This window comes from Xenopus tropicalis, chromosome 8 (assembly GCF_000004195.4).
Source record: "Xenopus tropicalis strain Nigerian chromosome 8, UCB_Xtro_10.0, whole genome shotgun sequence".
In the NCBI taxonomy this organism is placed as follows: Eukaryota; Metazoa; Chordata; class Amphibia; order Anura; family Pipidae; genus Xenopus; species Xenopus tropicalis.
Genome location: NC_030684.2, coordinates 38073388 through 38086407, shown reverse-complemented (window position 1 = coordinate 38086407; position 13020 = coordinate 38073388). Strand labels below are relative to the sequence as shown.

At 39.8% G+C, this 13020-nt stretch overlaps 2 long non-coding RNA genes across 12 annotated transcripts in view; one reads left to right on the top strand and one right to left on the bottom strand.

Moving 5' to 3' along the window:
* The window catches only part of LOC116406543, a 52262-nt gene that overhangs the window by 1281 nt on the left and 37961 nt on the right, over window positions 1-13020 (top strand). The gene's annotated exons all lie outside the window — the stretch shown is intronic.
* Window positions 1-13020, bottom strand: part of LOC108645241 — a 69396-nt gene that overhangs the window by 39489 nt on the left and 16887 nt on the right. For 5 of the 9 annotated variants that reach the window (XR_004219505.1, XR_004219507.1, XR_004219503.1 and 2 more), the window contains 5 exons: window positions 9543-9652; window positions 5989-6191; window positions 3289-4393; window positions 1259-1329; window positions 525-709 (listed from right to left, as the gene is read on the bottom strand). This is a non-coding gene — a long non-coding RNA (uncharacterized LOC108645241). The remainder of the gene's footprint in view (window positions 1-524; window positions 710-1258; window positions 1330-3288; window positions 4394-5988; window positions 6192-9542; window positions 9653-13020) is intronic. The other 4 variants (XR_004219508.1, XR_004219509.1, XR_004219504.1 and 1 more) reach the window with 4 other exon arrangements.

Sequence of the window (13020 nt, the reverse complement as noted above, 5' to 3'; positions counted from 1 at the left end):
CCATAAACAAAAGAACCCTTAGGCAAACTCGGTCAATCCTGAATTTCTTTTCATTCCATCCAGCACACTGCAGAAGCCGGGGTCTGCAGGCTGCTTAGAAGGAAATGCAGGATTCACCTTGCAGCTAAATGGTGCTCGTGTGTATGCTTCCATATTGTTTACTGTTTCCCCCTACCCTTGGTTTAATTGGGCGCATTTGATCCTGGGAGAAATCCGATTGCCGTTAAGGAGTCAGGAAGGAATTTTTCCCTCTAGTGAAGCAGATTGGCCCAAGCTTCAAGAGGTTTTTGCCTTCCTTAGGACCAAAATAGCCCAATCTATTAATTTTAATAATTATTAATCATATTTTCTATAAAATCTATAAGTTTCAAATTATTATTAATAAAACTGTGCTGTCACAGGTTTACCATCAAGCCACTGTGTGTATGTGTCTTTATTCTGGGTATTGGTGTCATTTTGAAGGAATAACATATAGTAGGTTAGAGAGAATGGATCAAATGAAGAAACACTGAATGGTTCAGTACCTGTGAGTGACAGGTGCCCTCCTCCTGTGGGTATTGGCTGCTCTACCAAGAATTCTCACACTGGCCTAACAGGCTGAAGATTCTGTTTATAATGGTCATTCTTGGAATCCTCCACCATTCCCCATCATGGGATGAAGGCTGTATGCTTAGTGCAGCAACTTGGACATGTATCCACATTCAAAAAGCTGGGGGGAAAGAAAAAATAATTAATCAAAAAACTCAAACCAGGATTTAATGTGATACGGACACACTTGAATTTATCACAGTTATGGCATATCCTTATAAAAGGGAAAAAAAATAACACAATGTTTTGACTGCATTTTAGTTTAATTAGGAATGGATTCTTTTCTCCGTTTCATAGTCTGGGTTATCAGGTGCCCCCTCATAGGGAATGTAATGTAGTTGCAGATGATATTCATTGGGTAGATGAGAAGATGCGGGAATTGCATTAACCAGGCAAGGAAATAGAATAGGAAATCTTCTTAGGATTTGTCAAATGCTTCCATGTTTGGTAGGGAATGCTCATGTCTTCAGCAGGTGCCCATTGTATTGCCTGTAATTTCTCCCCTATCCTATCCTGGCAGTTTTCCAGTCCAAGCCTGCCTAGGTCAGTCCAGGACTGTCCTCTCACAGAGTGGGATGTCACATCAATATAATCAGAAACCTAATTATAGTGGCATAACTATCGGAGGGTATAGAAGCAGGGTGTAGCACAGGTTTTGTAAATATCGTACCTATAGTACCCAAATCTGATGTAATACATTTGCCTCCTCATTATGTCACATGAAGAGGTCGAAGGTTGTGGCTGAATAAAACAGGTAGAAATAAAACTAGTAAATTGGAGGTCCTTTAAAAGGGGTTGTTCACCATTAACCTGTAACTCTTAGATGTACAAAATATTATTCTGTGACAATTTGCAATCAGTCTTCATTATTTATTATTTGTAGTTTTTTTTACTTATTTTACTTTTTGTTTAGAAGCTCTATAGATTGGAGTTTCAGAAGCTATCTGGTTGCTAGGGTCCAAATTACCTTTGCAACTATATATATATATATACAGTGGAGGAAATAATTATTTGACCCCTCACTGATTTTGTAAGTTTGTCCAATGACAAAGAAATGAAAAGTCTCAGAACAGTATCATTTCAATGGTAGGTTTATTTTAACAGTGGCAGATAGCACATCAAAAGGAAAATCGAAAAAATAACTTTAAATAAAAGATAGCAACTGATTTGCATTTCATTGAGTGAAATAAGTTTTTGAACCCCTACCAACCATTAAGAGTTCAGGCTCCCACAGAGTGGTTAAACACTTCTACTCAATTAGTCAACCTCATTAAGGACACCTGTCTTAACTAGTCACCTGTATAAAAGACACCTGTCCACAGAATCAATCAATCAAGCAGACTCCAAACTCTCCAACATGGGAAAGACCAAAGAGCTGTCCAAGGATGTCAGAGACAAAATTGTAGACCTGCACAAGGCTGGAATGGGCTACAAAACCATTAGCAAGAAGCTGGGAGAGAAGGTGACAACTGTTGGTGCGATTGTTCAAAAATGGAAGGAGCACAAAATGACCATCAATCGACCTCGCTCTGGGGCTCCACGCAAGATCTCACCTCGTGGGGTGTCAATGATTCTGAGAAAGGTGAAAAAGCATCCTAGAACTACACAGGAGGAGTTAGTTAATGACCTCAAATTAGCAGGGACCACAGTCACCAAGAAAACCATTGGAAACACATTACACCGCAATGGATTAAAATCCTGCAGGGCTCGCAAGGTCCCCCTGCTCAAGAAGGCACATGTGCAGGCCCGTCTGTAGTTTGCCAGTGAACACCTGAATGATTCTGTGAGTGACTGGGAGAAGGTGCTGTTGTCTGATGAGACCAAAATAGAGCTCTTTGGCATTAACTCAACTCGCTGTGTTTGGAGGAAGAAAAATGCTGCCTATGACCCCCAAAACACCGTCCCCACCGTCAAGCATGGGGGTGGAAACATTTTGCTTTGGGAGTGTTTTTCTGCTAAGGGCACAGGACAACTTATTCGCATTAACGGGAAAATGGACGGAGCCATGTATCGTGAAATCCTGAACGACAACCTCCTTCCCTCTGCCAGGAAACTGAAAATGGGTCGTGAATGGGTGTTCCAGCACGACAATGACCCAAAACATACAGCAAAGGCAACAAAGGAGTGGCTCAAGAAGAAGCACATTAAGGTCATGGAGTGGCCTAGTCAGTCTCCGGACCTTAATCCAATAGAAAACCTATGGAGGGAGCTCAAGCTCAGAGTTGCACAGAGACAGCCTCGAAACCTTAGGGATTTAGAGATGATCTGCAAAGAGGAGTGGGACCAACATTCCTCCTAAAATGTGCGCAAACTTGGTCATCAATTACAAGAAACGTTTGACCTCTGTGCTTGCAAACAAGGGTTTTTCCACTAAGTATTAAGTCTTTTTTTGTTAGAGGGTTCAAAAACTTATTTCACTCAATGAAATGCAAATCAGTTGCTATCTTTTATTTAAAGTTATTTTTTCGATTTTCCTTTTGATGTGCTATCTGCCACTGTTAAAATAAACCTACCATTGAAATGATACTGTTCTGAGACTTTTCATTTCTTTGTCATTGGACAAACTTACAAAATCAGTGAGGGGTCAAATAATTATTTCCTCCACTGTATATATATATATATATATATATATATATATATATTCCTAACCTGCTTCTGATTGACAGCAGATATACTGACATAGGTATGCTGTTACTGTACCTTTAACAGGTGGTACCTGGGGTACACAGGGTAGAGATTGCTACCTAGACAAGTCCAAAAGTGAAGGAGTGGTTCTACCGGATGTTGAGTCACGGTACCTATGCCAATGTGGTTGCTCCAACCAGCACTACGGAAGTTGTCTATAGACTGCAATGTAGCAGCCTTTTCTCAAATATAGTACACATCTAGAAATTAAAGGTGCAAAAGTGAAAACGTCTCCCCCTTGCATAACATGCCTCTAGCATTTAAAGTCTCTTGATGAGATAACAGATTTGTGGAGGGAGCCGGGCTAGTTAGTGACCATAAAAATACTAAGTGGCCTCTAATTCCCCTTACATGTTTGGGTCTTGGAATCATGTTCTTACAATTTGCTCTCTTTGCTGCTGCCTAAATCACCAGCACAGAAAGATGTATACTTTATGTATAATTAACAAACAGCATACTTCAATATAGAAAATAAACCACATTGTGATTAAAAATCATTTTTTCTCTTTAAGATGCAGGGGCTTCCCAGTCAGTAGCCTGGCTGCCTGCAAATTGAACTATACACAGACCTGGGGCATAACTTTGAGGGGCAAGCATCCAAACCCCTGCCATAGCAACAAAATCATGGGCAACCCACCATCTGCCAATTTAAGGTGATTCCTAAAGTGTCTGTTAACTATGGAAAGGGTGACAATACATTTCTATATTAAGAAGAAGGAATATCTCCAGGAATGTCTCCAGTGTTTCCAGTACCAGTAATTACTGTGTTCGGTAATTTTGTGAAGGCATAGCAGACGATGGGGGCAGAAAAAAACCTGCTGTTGTAACCCATAGCAACCATTGAGAAATTAGCAAAGATAAGTCATCCTCTTATCTACAAGAGCTTTTTGGATGATTTCTAGCTATGCCCATACACATCCTGGCCATGGTCTATTATGAGGTATCAGCTGAGGGGGTTATCCACAGAGGATTCAACAATTCCCCATAGGGAGATTAGTCACCAGTCGTTAAATCTCCACTACTGCCAGAGACCAAAATGCCTTCCCATGTTCAATAAAGTGAATGCCAGTGGGAAGGCATATGCAGCATTTTGTTTTCCAGCGACGGCCAAAGTTTCCTCCTGCAGGATAAAAAAGCAAAAGGGATGCCGTAATGCACATGAGACTATGGTAAATATATGAGAACAAAATTCACAAGAACATAAGAAGACATTTTACAGAAAATTAAGAAATATTTTTGTGGCTACACATTAATTCCCACATACTTAATTAAAGGAGAAGGGAAGCTACTGAGGCAGTATATTGCCAATAGATTGACCACAATAGTGCAAGATAGAATGCTATATTTATTCCGTAGAATGCTTTACCATACCTGAGTAAACAGCCCTAGAAGCTCTTTCTGTTTCTTTAGGATAGCAGTACCACATTAGGTTGGTGTAGGGTTACCACCAGGCCGGTTTTCACTGGCCCAGTCGGTTAAACACTAGCTACAGCCGGGCCAGAGTTACAAATTTCTTTAAAAACCTGACTCTGATTATTGCCCCCTTACTGTCTACAACATGCCCATAATGGTCCCTTACCCCTTTGGGTGATAGCAGACAGGAGCCCTACTGTGGGTGGCTCACCTCCCGAAAATGCTTTTCCAGTGTCAATAATGTAGATCGACCAGTGGAAAACCATGCAAGTTGCTTTGGCTTTCCCAATTTGCTGAAATTTGCCTGTGGTGACTACGGAAAACGAATCGATGTGTATGTTTTCCCACCCACAATTTACATTATTGCCAAAGAATTTGAGAGATATGTCACCTGCGGTAGCGCAGATTCAACCAAAGGCTACAAATCTCTCCATCGGCCATCACCCTTAGGAGTAATCTTCCTGCAACTTTGCAACTGTGGTCAGCAGAGCTAGGATTCTGTGTGTCACAGTCTTTCACTTGATTGCTGAAGGCCAAGGGTCTAACTCTGGATACCCAGGCCCCCTGCCACCCACACCTGAAGGCCCCGCAATAGTGGGACAGAAAATAGGGTGGCAGAAACCTCCAATCACCACTGGTGTGCTCTGTGGTAGGGGGTCTCGGTTTCTCCTTAGCCCCCTCACTCTGTGCTGCTTCCACTGTATTCACTTCTTACACAGCTCTTAAGCAGAGATTTTCTCTGCAAAGGTGTTTTTTTTTTTTTTTAAAAAAAAAAAGTTAAAAAACAATTCTAAAGTAACAGCATGACAATATTTACATTGCAGCACTGGCAATAATCTGCAACCTGATCTGTTTCCCACGGTATGCTTTTAATTTTATTTACAGTCACATCTTCACTTATGTAATGTCTTCTCATAACCACTAGGTGGCAGTTTTAACTATCCAGATACTAAGTGACTGGGCAACCAAGGTAAAATTACTTTTGGTGTAAAATTCTTGCAAAATTTCCAGCAGGACATTGTATTCCCACATATTACCTTCAGAACATTAAGCAACTTGACTGCTTAATGTTCTGAAGGTAATATGTGGGAATATAATGTCTTCATAAACATTAAATTCCCCCCAAAACATTTTCTGGACAGCAGAATGCTGTAAATAACTTTAGCGATTTAACAAATACGGAGCAGTTTGCTTTTATATTCTACCTGCTAAAACAAGATGTTCCATATATAGGCATCTATGTAAAGGCAATTGATCCTCACTAAGATGTTACCCTGTAGAAAGACATAGATAACAGCTTACATGTCATTTTCAACATTTTGGTAACTTCCAGTATGATGTAGATGTAGAACTCCTCTTGCTCTCAATGCCTCATTCTCTTTCTCTCTTGCAGCTGGGCCCTTATAGGCATAGTGAAGGTAGAGGGTCTTAATGTTAAATTCAATCCCTAACAATTTCATAGGAAATCTTGGGTGCCAGGGGTTCTTAAACAAAAAACAACACAGCTATTGAAAAAGAAAAGAAAAAGAAGGGATGTCACTTATTAGACTGAACATTGATATCACATTATGCAGCATCTATCACTGATAGATCATTCCATCTCATCAAATATACAATGGAGTGTCAGCTCCTTCACAGGGTAATCTTACAATGGGCATTTAGACACACTGTCAGCGATTGCCTCCCATGGAATATAAACTAACTTGGATCCCTTTTCTCTGAGGTCTCTACTCGGTGTCACAAAAGGAACAAATCCCACACTGTTTAGCCCTTCTCAGTGGAGCACAGGCTTGCTCATACTTAATAACTAAATACCCTGCCGGTCGCCCATACCTTTAGTGTGCTAAGACAGGAGCTAGACTAACAATAACTAAAGCATGGTGATTCTCACAGTCCCCTACCCAATTCCCACTAAGGTGTTTGGTCTAGCTTAAGGCTTCTCATTAATCAGGGCTCCTGCCCCCCGTCTCTCCCTGAGGCCTCTCTCTTCGAGCAGTCCAGCAGCACCCACCCCAGCTACACAAAGTGGGGTCCAAAGGGGAATCTGGGTATCACCCTCTCTTCACAGATGAAACACACCCCTCAAACAGGGCACTGTCATGGAGCTTGGGGTGCAACAAATCCAATATTTTAGGGTTCAGAAAAATGCAGAATATTCTACAAAAGTTTTTGTTGAATGCTAAAACCAATCAAAACTAATCTGCATATTAAAATTTGAGAGAAATCGAAATGTATTTCATCTGTGAACATTGTTATTATTATAATGTAGCTCTTTGTTTATTCCATCTTTAATTTGTCTTTCATTATGTCATTAAAATCATTGCCTGGTTGCTCAATAGTTCATAACGCAATGCTGGAGAATAGAGGTCCGAAAGAGCAAAACGTGAAATAAAAACAGATAAATGCAAATTGTCTGTGTCACTGGATACTAAACTGTGATTTAACTAAAATAAACTATTCCTTCACCCTTTAAATGGCTGGGTATTTTCTATTTACAAAGCACCTGGAAACATATAATCATTGGTTATGGCAACTCTTTTATGCTGGCAAGGTAGATTCTGCATCAATGGCAGTTAAGGGATGAATTTTTTGTTACGGGCACAAGCAGCTGTCAGTCATTCTAAACATACGGGATTAAAAAAGTTTGTTACTTGATATACAGTAGGTGAGTACATGGTGGCTCAGTAGGTAGCACTGCTGACCTTGCTACACGTGTGGATCTGGCCATTTATGGCCCCCTTTACAGATTTAATGCAATGACTATAACATTTCAGTATCCAATTTTCCTGTTTATTAAACCTTATCTAATGAGCCTGCCTTTTCTAAAATATAATCATTAGAGGTCTGGCAATGCAGCTATAAAAACAAATGGTACCCTTAGGATTGGCTTGTGGCCCATAATATACACTAGCATGGGCAGCTTTTAATTGTTCTGTATATTTGCACTCTCTGCAGCCAACAACCCCCCCCAAATTCCTTCATATACACTTACAATTACACTACAGTAACCAGTGGCAGAAACCACAGAAGAGAGCTTTTTTTGCGTGAGTCAACCTGCTGTACAGGTATGGGGACCCATTATCAAGAATGCTCGGGACCTGGGGGTTTTCGGATAAGGGGTCTTTCCGTATTTTGGATCTCCTACCTAAAGTCTGCAAAAAACATTATTTAAACAGTAATTAAACCCAACAGGATTGTTTTGCCTCCAATAAGGATTCATTCTATCTTAGTTGGCATCAAGTACAAGATACTGTATTATTATTACAGAGAAAAAGGAAATAAGTTTTAAAAAATGTAAATTAGAGATTTGAGATAAATCAATAAATCATTGCTACCACCGAAAAGTAATCTCCTGCAAATGCTTTCCCACTAGCAATAATGTAAATCCCCAGTGGGAAACATATGCGGTGGGAAAGTGACCACAGAGTAAAGGGGAAAAGCCAGGTTTTTGAAAAATGTAGTTTTGGCTGTACTGTGCATGCACACCTGGCACCAAGAAGGAAGAAGCAGGAAGAAGACCACTCTGAGGTGCTCCCTGAGAAGTACCCCAGGCAGGGGCAGTTTTCTGCCAACAGGAGTACCGGCCCAGGTTATCTGGTTTATTCCCTCACCCCTTTATCTTTAATCTCTCTGACAACTGTGTGCTTCTTCAAAACATTACTAGGTGATTTAATAAATGTGCAGAGGGTTTCCCTGTTTGCTTGCTCCATTGTGCCATTAATTCTCCTTTAATCTTTAGAATGAGTCAGCTCACTAGTTTGGACAGTTATATTGCATTATCTTTGCAAGGACTCAGTTTAATGAATTTGTACCCCTAGGCTGCATGGGTGCTTGCCCTACCTTCCCCCCCCCCAACCTCCTTTGCACGCTTTCCCATCTCCCCCGTGGCATGGTAGTCCCAGAATTTTGCTGTCCTAGGCCCAGGCCTGACGCAAATCTGGGCCTAATCTTTGGAACATATTTTTATCATTAAGTCCAAGATTTATGGTATGGGTTAAACTTAGCAAACTGAAACAGCCTACAGAGATATTTCGGCTATGGGTTGAACTTAGCAAAATGAAAGCAGCCTACAGAGATATTTCGGCTATGGGTTGAACTTAGCAAAATGAAAGCAGCCTACAGAGATATTTTTGCTATGGGTTGAACTTAGCAAAATGAAAGCAGCCTACAGAGATATTTCGGCTATGGGTTGAACTTAGCAAAATGAAAGCAGCCTACAGAGATATTTCGGCTATGGGTTGAACTTAGCAAAATGAAAGCAGCCTACAGAGATATTTTTGCTATGGGTTGAACTTAGCAAAATGAAAGCAGCCTACAGAGATACAGAAGAAGGAGGTTATTTTATACAGCAGGTAACCTTTCTTATTCGTGAGCCACAGTCAAATGTAAAAAGGCTTGGGGAGCAACACAAGCACCATAAAAGTTCATGGAGGTGCCAAATAAGGGCTAAGATTGGCTATTAGGGAGCCTGTATGCACACTATCAGCTTACAGGGGGCTTTATTTTGTAGTAAATCTTGTTTTTATTCAGCCAAAACTTGCCACCAAGTATGGAATTCAAAAATAACTACCTGGTTTGGGGGCACTGACAGCAACATCCAAAGGGGTTGGTGAGCAACATGTTGCCCCCGAGCCACTGGTTGGGGACCACTGCAACATGTTGCTCATGAGCCACTGGTTGGGGACCACTGTTATACAGGTATGGGAACTAATATCCTGATTGTTTGGGACCTGATCTCTCAAAATGAGAGATTTTATCCATCATTTGGATCACCATAATTTGCACTAAGCTGTCACTGCTTACCATGTATCAGGACATAACAAACCGTATAGTTTATAACTTTATTGGTAAAGTACCTTAAAGATAGCAGGTCCCATCGCTATGAGCTCCTTGTTGAAAAGGCTGATTGCAAAGGAAGCCAGAAAACCGTAAAGGCAGAGGATACTGAAGACTGAAAGCACAGCAACTAAAGGACACAATAAGAGAGTCAAAATATTATTGTTTACTTACAGTCACAAGCAGTAACACCAAACAGAAACACAAAACGAAAAGTGTTTTATAGCAATTAGAATGTAATGAATACCAAACCAAATCCAAATCTGCATATGCAAACAAAGGCACAGAAGCCATTAAAGCAACCGCACGAGCAGCGCATGGTGAAAAATGTTCAACTTCTACATTTCTGTGGCAAAACTTCACATGATTATAAGGATTTGGATTCCATTTGGCCATGACCGTGGATTCAGAAATTATATGATTAAATAGAACATTAAGGGGAATCCAATAGTGAATGCCCCCCCAACAGATCATGTTCCGACAAACTGCACAACCCCCCAGAATATATAAGAATAGCGTGCCATGTCTATAAAGGTTTTACAAACATAATTACATTAATACTTTCTCTATATAAGCCACTCACAAAAATTATTAGAACAGAAATGGATCAGCTTGGAATTATCTCTGCAGTTACAAAATACCGGCTATAGTTTAGAACATGGAATAAAAAAATACTGTGTTTCACTGCTGTGCATGTCTGTATGCCATCAGCAAGCAGAATGGAAATGTTTGTAGGTTTATGATAACTTGTGGAATGCCCTTCCTGGAGATGTGGTAATGGCAGATTCTGTTAATGCCTATAAGAGGGGCCTGGATGAGTTCTTGAACAACCAGAATATCCAAGGCTATTGTGATACTAATATCTACAGTTAGTACTAGTGGTTGTATTTATAGTTTATGTATGTGAGTGTATAGATTGGTAGGTGTGGGTTAGGTGTGCTGGGTTTACTTGGATGGGTTGAACTTGATGGACACTGGTCTTTTTTCAACCCTATGTAACGATGCATAATAATAAAGGTTTGGGATAAAAAAGTATTTAAGAACTAAGTAGCTTTACTACAGGTACAGGACCTGTTATCCAGAATTCTTGGGACCTGTGGTTTTCCGTTTAAGGAATCTTTCCATAATTTGGAAATCCATATGTTAAGTCTACTAAGAAATCAATTAAATATTAAATAAACCCAAAAGGATTGTTTTGCCTCCAATAAGCATTATTTGTATCTTAGTTAGGATCACATACAAGGTACTGTTTTATTATTACAGAGAAAAAGGGAATATTTTCTTAAAAAACTGAATCATCTGAGTATAATGGAGTGAATGGGAAATGGCCTTCCCAAAATTTGGAGCTTTCTGGATAACAGGTTTCCGTATCTGGATAACGGATGCCATACCTGTACATGCATGGGGTTATTAAGAAATTCCCAATACTGGTTAAAATGCTACTAATGCAGAATGATAGGTATGTTTGATCTGTTATATGTAATGAACGTTAGTGTATCATTCTATCAGTCTTTTTGTAATAAAATATTAAACTACTTTAACCACTAAAAATGCCAAGTTATAAACGTAATAAAAGTACCGGGATTCATTCCCTCGCCCTGCTATTTCTGACTTACCAGCAATGATGGGTGTATGGGTGCTGCTAGTTCCCACGTATCCCCAGAGCAGTTTAGGTGCGCTACACTGTATTTTGTAAAGGGGGGGTTAACCTTCAGGGTAACTTTTAATTTATCTATTAATGGACAATTCTTTGCAACTTTTTAACTGGTCTTACATTTTTATTTTTCAGTTTTTTAATTATTTGCCTCCCTATTTGTATTTATTATATTATTACAAGTACAGCTTGTAGATATTGGTGTTTTAGGTTTATGCTATAAACACGTTAATATTAAGTATTATCAAAGAACAAAGATTTAAAACAGGACACAGGCACAGAACAACTGATATCACAGGATGATTTTAGACATCAAGACCAGAGGTCTTGACCCTATTTGCTTGGGTCTTAGAATGTTTATACGGAACATGGAATGTATCAGATGTCTCCGGGCACAGGTATTCCTAGTGACTTCATGGGTATAGGCCATTCTATTTGCTTGGGTCTTAGAATGTTTATACAGAATAAGGAATGTATCAGATGTCTCCAGGCACAGGTATTCCTAGTGACTTCAAGGGTATAGGCCATTCTATTTGCTTGGGTCTTAGAATGTTTATACGGAACATGGAATGTATCAGATGTCTCCAGGCACAGGTATTCCCAGTGACTTCATGAGTATAGGCCATTCTATTTGCTTGGGTCTTAGAATGTTTATACAGAATAAGGAATGTATCAGATTTCTCCCGGCACAGGTATTTCTAGTGCAAGGTTAAGAAAGTGACAAATAGTCTTAGAATAACCAACTACACAAATACCATACAGGTCAATGTGCTAAGACAGTGAGACACTTAAGCCTTTCCTAAAGATGGACAGAGAGAGACAGTTTTGCTAAAACAACCATGATGACTGGATGCCATTGGATCAGCCCCACGTAGAAAGAAATGGTTAAATAGCAACATTTTTGTACTTCAATTTGTTCCCCTCCTCACCAAATGTCCTCACCAACTTTCAGCTCATATGAGTTATTATTATACTATGTATTGTAATACTCTGTATTAATGTATACCTCAATAAAAGCTGTCTGGTTAATATCCTGAGTGAATGGGAATGGTTCTAGTCAGGCCCAGGGGGAACTTTGGGGCCAGGCTCGATTCGAGAAAGTATTTATTTAAATCCAAAGGTGAGTTACACACTGTGGCCAAGAATCATATATCCCTAGTGGAGAATCAAATGGGAAGACGAGTACATATGAACCCAGTATTCCGAGCAATGAATACCGACATTTCGGAAGAGAAAAACACATTGTCAAATGCGACACAGGTAGGGGATTCATTATCTGCAATCCTGTTATTCAGAAATCTCCGAATTACGGGAAGGCCATCTCCCATGGACTCCATTTTAATTAATTCAAAACATTTTAAACATATTTCCTTTTTCTCTGTACTAATAAAACAGTACTTTGTACTTGATCAAAGCTAAGACATAATTAACCTTTATTGGAGGCAAAACAATCCTATGTTAAAAGATTTTTTTGTAGACAAAGTATGGCGATCCATATAACAGAAAGACCCCTTAACCTGGAAAACCCCAGGTATCGACCATTCTGGAGAGGTTTCAAACCTGTACAAATACTGTATATGAGCAGATGCAAGGACACACACACTTTCAATAGAGATCTGAACTCTGTGTATGTGGCATAGCTGCTAAATTGTCAGTCGCGATGGCAACACTACCCAAATTTCCACAGGGCAGTGATGGGGGCTTTATGTACAACTCCTAGAGAATGAAGGATTTTCCTGGTGTTTTATTAACGGTTGTGCCTCTATATATGAGCTGCTGCACTGAGGCAAAATGGCCCATTGTTAATAACTGAGCCGCCAAGGTGTAATGTTTTTTTTTTTTTA